Source organism: Myodes glareolus, chromosome 11, assembly GCF_982192425.1.
Source record: "Myodes glareolus chromosome 11, mMyoGla1.1, whole genome shotgun sequence".
Classification (NCBI taxonomy): domain Eukaryota; kingdom Metazoa; phylum Chordata; class Mammalia; order Rodentia; family Cricetidae; genus Myodes; species Myodes glareolus.
The window spans coordinates 14,349,021-14,355,236 of record NC_142036.1 but is presented as its reverse complement, the minus strand read 5'-3'; positions in this window follow the sequence as shown (position 1 = coordinate 14,355,236).

The following is a 6,216-nucleotide window of genomic DNA, read 5'->3' as shown; positions in this document are numbered from 1 at the left end:
TGCAATAAGACTGGGCACAAACCCTTATATCAACGCTGGACCAGGCAACCAGGTAGGAGAAAACGGGTCTCAAGAGCAGGCAAAAAGAGTCAGACACTCCCACTCCCCTTGTCCCATAAAACCCCAAGGAGTCCCACAAAAACCCCAAGCCAAACAACTACAATATGTATACAAAAGATTTGGCACAGACCCATGCAGGCCTCTTGATGAGGTCAGTCTCTGAGCTTCTATTAGCCCTGCGTAGTTGATTCTGTGGGCCACGTTCTCATGGTGTCCTTGACCCCTCTGGCTCCTACAGTTCTTCCTTCCCCTCTTCTGCAGGGTTCCCCAAGCTCTGCCTAATGTTTGGCTGTGGGTGTCTTATCTGCTGCTGGATGAAGCCTCTGATGATTGGGCTAGGTTCCCATCTATGAATCCAACAGAATATCATTAAGAATTATTTCATTGATTTTTTTTGCCAGTCATTTTTGTTGTTTTGTTTTGCATTTAACCTTATCTTTAAAAAAAGAAAAAGACATGAAATTTGCAGGCAAATGAATAGAACTAGGAAAAAATGATCCTGAGTGAGGTAACCCAGACCGAGAAAGACAAACATGTTATGTACTTATATGTGGATAATCATGCTACAATCCACAGACCCAGAGAGGCTAAGTAACAAGGAGGGCTCAAGGAGGGGATGTATGGCTCTTCTGGGAAGAGGAAATAGAGTAGATTTCATGGGTGGACTGGGGGCAGGTGGGGATGGGAACAGAAGGGATGGAAGGAGAGAGTACTCGGAAAGACACTGGAATTGGGGGACGAGTGGAAGCCTAGTGTGATGGAAACTCCCTGGAATTCACAAGAGTGACCCTAGTGAAGACTAGCAATGGGGACCAGGTGGATGGACTGCAACACCAACCCAGCCACAAAACCTTTGACCAACAGTTTGTCCTGCCTGCGACATGTGCTGGGGTAAAGGTGGCACAGATCTTGGAGGAGCCAACCAATGACTGATCCAACTTGGGACTCACACCATAAAGTGAATCCCACTCCTGACACTGCCCAGAGGGCCAGGAGCCAGAGACCTCAGATAGAACCAAGCACAACTGGCAGGGGGGAAAAATGATACTCTGCTATACTCACAGATCAGAACTTAACATAATCGTCATCAGAGAGGCTCCATTCAGCAACTGATAGGAGAGACCCACAGCCAAACACTAGGTGGATGCAGAGACCCACAGCCAACTCTAGGTGGACACTGAGACCCATAGTCAAACACTAGGTGGATGCAGAGACCCACAGCCAACAATAGGTGGAGCTCAAGGAATCCCATGGAAGAAGAGGAAGGATTGTAGGAGCCATGGGGATCAAAGACACCCCAGGAACACAGCTCACAGAATCAACTAAGCGGAGCTCACAGGGGCTCACAGAGACTAAGCGACAGTCAGGAAGCCTGTATAGGTCTGACCTAGGTCCCCTGCGTATATGTTATGGTTGTGTAGCTTGATGTTCTTGTGGGACTAACAGTGGGAACAGGGGTGTTTCTGATTCTTTTCCTCATCTTGGGACCCCTTTCCTCCTATTGAGTTGCCTCGTCCAGCCTTGATATGGTATATGTACCTAGTCATATTGTAACTTGTTCTGCTGTGTTTGGTTGATGTCTCTGGGAGGCCTGCTCTTTTCTGAGGGGAAACAGAGAAGGAATGGATCTGGTAGGGGAGATGGACTAGAAAGAGAGGAGGGAAGGGAAACTGAGGTCAGGATTTAATATTTGAGAGAAGAAGAAATAAATATTTTTTAAAAGGAGAAAGCCATCATTGAAGTTCAGATGTTACCACCAGGTGGCGCTGTACACAAGGGCACAGCAGACGTTTACTTGGTTTCAAAACTAAACATGTATATCAGTGCTTTGCCTACATTTACGTATGTACTTGTACATGCCAGTGGAGAGCAGAAGGGGCCGTTGTATCTTCTGGAACTGGAATTACAGATGCTTGTTAGCTGCCATCTGACTAAATCTGGTCCTAACCACTGAGCCGGCACTCCAGCCTGTTTCTCACTTCTTGACAGATCAAAAAGACAGAACCAGAGCTGAGCTGTCACCTCCCAAAGACCCTACTGCCCTACTTCTGCCAGCCATGTGCCAACAAGGAGGTTCCACAATCCCCCCCAAACAGTCTTACCTGCTGGGGTCCAAGTAGCCAAATCATGAGCCCGTGAGGGAACATTCCAGATTCAAGCCATCACAAGCAGTCATGGGGATGGCAGGACAGATCACACTCTCCCAAACAGTAGCTTTCGATGTGGCAGAGCGGGGCGGTCACAGAGAGGGGACCAGTGCTGCCCTCTACTGCATGGAGAAGGGTAGTTCCTCCCGACAGTAGGGAAGACAAGGCAACCAAAGGGAGGCAAGAAGAGCATGGGAGACAGCTCTGGGCTGCATAGCTTGGCCATGACCTGAGCTTGTGGGAGAAACTGCAGGAGGCTATGGGCAGGGATGGAGACTGTGCATACCTTGAAAATGTTCCAGGCCTGGGACTGTTTATCTTGTTGTCATTTAAAGAAGAAAGAGCTCATGACAGAAACACAGGACATGGGTCTTAGTCTTCAGCAGTTTAGTGTAGCACAAATAATTAAAGACCCAGAGACAGAAATTGGGGCTCAACCCCAAAACTAGAAAGGCAAAGCAGTCAAGCCACTAAAGAAGTTGTACCTCTACCAAGGCTGGGTGACCGCTGACTCAGCAGACAGTCTCTCTCTCTCTCTCTCTCTCTCTCTCTCTCTCTCTCTCTCTCTCTCTCTCTCTCTCCTTTTATATATTCCCTCTAGTGCTGGGTGAAAGGGCATATGCTGCCTCGCTAGTACTGGGATTAAAGGTGTAGGCACCACCACTTGGATTTGTTTCTGCACTGATCTTGTGTAGCCCAGGGTGGCTTCACAGAGATTCATCTGACTCTGTCTCCCAAATCCTGGGATTAAAGGTGTGTGTCACCATTGTCTGACCTCTAGTGGCTTTAGCCTTGCCTCTGGTCTTCAGAAAAGGTTTATCAAAATCACTACAACTTAGTAACTGCCCCATGATGGTTACAAACAAGTCTCAAAAGAAGAATAACTTTGTTACTATAAAGTCAGTATTCATTCGGGGGATTCAACAAAATCCAGCACCAGTAACATGATGTCAAAAGTGACCCAGCATGCAAAAGGACAGGATCCTATCCTGACATGAGAGATTACATTAAAAAATGTAGTGACTGTGAGTCCCGCAGGGAGACATGCCAGGAGGGGGCGTCATCTTTTCTGACTTCATTATGATGGGAAGATCATCCTTCCGGATTCCCTGCCATGGGAACAGGTTGACACAGTACTCGGAGTTTAATTTTTGGTAGATAAGAAGGCAGAAATGGAGAGTTCACCCTTCCAGGGCGGTGAGCAGATGGAGCCAACTGGCAACAGCTAAGGCTGCGTCAGGTGTCTGCACTCACAAGCATTTCTTTCCTTTTCTTTTTCTTTATCATTTCTGCTGCCCATGTCCACTCCAGTGGTGGTCTGGGTGGTCTCCTTCTGGAATCATAGAAGTCGTCCTTACCAATTGACACACTGGATGCAGGAAAGTTTATAATGATGTATATAAAGATGTAAAGACCCTGAGAAGCCTGGTAGAAGAAAGAGCAGCACCCTTCGTGTTCCCCAGGAAAGGTGCCGTGAGGAGCCGGATGAAACTTGCTTTGTGGCTTTTCCCAGAGCCCCGACCCTCCTCTCTGGCTATCTTGATAGCTCTTACTCAGACGAAGCCTTTTATTTATTTTCTCACACCCCGGACCTTGCTGTTTAACTCCAATGGTTACTTTAACTGCAACACTTTCATATATTATTGTAGATAAGACACGAGAAACTCAGAATGTATCACAGAACAAAACAGCAAAGCATTCATAGATTATGTAATAACACCAAGAAATCCAGTTTATACAGGACAGTGGTGGCTAACAATTTTAATCCCAGCACTCATGAGGCAGAGGCAGGTGGATCTCTCAGTTCGAGGCCACCCTCATCTACAGAGTGAGTTCCAGGACAATCAGGGCTACACAGAGAGACTCTGCCTTGGAAAAAAGGAGAAAAAACAAAAATCCAACTTATAAGTAAACACAGTTCCAAAAAAAAGTCATGACAGAAAAAAAATGTTCAAAGAAATAATGACAAAATAATTTCCACCATGGAAGCTATAAACCCCTGAGTCCAATAGCACAACCAAGACAAAGCAAATGGAAATACTGAGAAGCCTCTGCGGTGGCCTCTGATACCTGCTGATGTAGGCAGAAAGGGTTCCTTTGGTTCTTGGTTTCTCAAGTTTGGTTCAAGGTCAAGCACACACAGATACTGAGCTTGTTCTTCTGCATTGCTGAGAAGAAAAGGCGAGGTTCAGTCAAGGTTAGCTGGGTCCACTGCTTTGGGTCAGGGGCCAAGCCGAGCACCGCGGCAGTGGGAACTTGTGGTGTTATGCCGAGTCACGGGACCCCCCCAAACAAGACCAGCCCAGAGCTGGTATCCAACGCAAACACATTGGGAGAACCGCCAGAGGCTTCAGGGTGAGGGGAAACTGCAGGCAGGGTGGCACAAGCCTTGGCCATTCGGGATTGGGTAAACAGCTTTTGAATTCATTGGTTAGGATATAGGGCAAATTCAAAACAGCAGTTAATCAGATACCTACAAGGATGTTTGAAGCAAGGAGATATAAACAAATGTTGTTTGGACACCCTGGTGGGGTCACTTTGCCCAGGGCAGACACAGTTTCTTGGGGATGTTTATGACTTTACTGGGCTGCATTCATCCCCCTACTTAGGTCTTGTCTAAAATGGAGTTCATTCTCAAAATGGAGTTTGTTCTGCTCCTTCAGTGGCAGAGGCGGCTGCTCACCTTCCAGCAGCCAGGAAGCAGGCACGGGGAGAGGAGTTGGCCTGGGAAGAGGTTCAGATCCTAGGACTACACCCTCTGTGGTGGGCTTCCACCAACCAGGCCCCATCTACAGAAGTCATTCTGGTGGTTCACACCTGTCCCCTGACACCTGGGAGGTGAAAGCACGAGGAGCAGGATTTCTGGTCTACATAGTAAGAGCCTGCCGCAAAAGCAAAAGCAGCTGGGTGGGACAGCGCGCATCCTTAGTCCTTCTTGTGGAAGAGAATATTTGTTTAACTATGTAAAAATGTGTTGCATGTGTTTGTGCCGCATTTGTTTAATTTTATAAAGATGTGCTACTGTTTTACTTTGTCTGCCTAAGGCACCTCACTGATCTAATAAAAAGCTGAACAGAGGAGGGATAAACAGGCTGGTGGGCAGAGAGAATAAGTAGAGAGGAGAGAAGGAAAACAGAGAGAATGGTGGAGAAAGAAACAGAGATGCCCAGGACCAGGCAGGCGGGTAGTTGCCAGCCAGCCAAGACTCAGAGGAAGCAGGAAAAGTAGGACATACTGAGTGAAAAAAGGTGAAAAGCCCAGAAGCAGAATGTAGATGAAGAGAAACGGGCTAAATTAAGTTACAAGAGCGAGTGGGATAAACATAAGCCAAGTAGTAACAAGTCTCTGTGTTGTGACTTGGGAGCCTATTACATTTGGAGTTCCACATGGGGCTTGGATTTCCACCCAGGGCCCCACACTGAGCCCTTGAGCAGCTGCCGTGTTAAGCAGCAACAATAATCTAAGTAAAAATGCCTGCCACCGTGTGGGCACCAGCTTCTAGAGGAGCTGAGATGGGCTGAAGGTGTGTCTCTCACAGACCCAAGGAGGGGTGGAGCCAGCTGCCAGAGGTTTGGCTCACACAGGCAGAGAAGGCTAAAGACACCCAGTAAAGACAGGCCCAGATTGGTGGGGGGGACGACTCTAAACAGGTTACAGTGTGTTTAAAACCATATGTACGCTTAAGAAAGAAGAGAACAGAAAAAATAGTTTAAAAATAATAAAGTCTTTAAAGAAAAAGTAAAGTAATATAAAGGGAAAAAGTCATGTAAAGATGGGAAATACACAGGGAGTCTGGATCTCATATGGTGAGTGCTGTGTTGACTTTAAATTTCTTGAATGCTGATGAGCAAAAAACAAACAGCTTCTGAGAGACATTGGATTGTAAAAGGTGCTGCTGAGTTAAACCAGCCTAGATTACTTTAGGAATGTCTTAACTTTAAAATGGAATGCAGAAAGTGTATTGCACTGAAGAAGAGGTTATATTTTTGTTTCCACAGGACATGAAAAA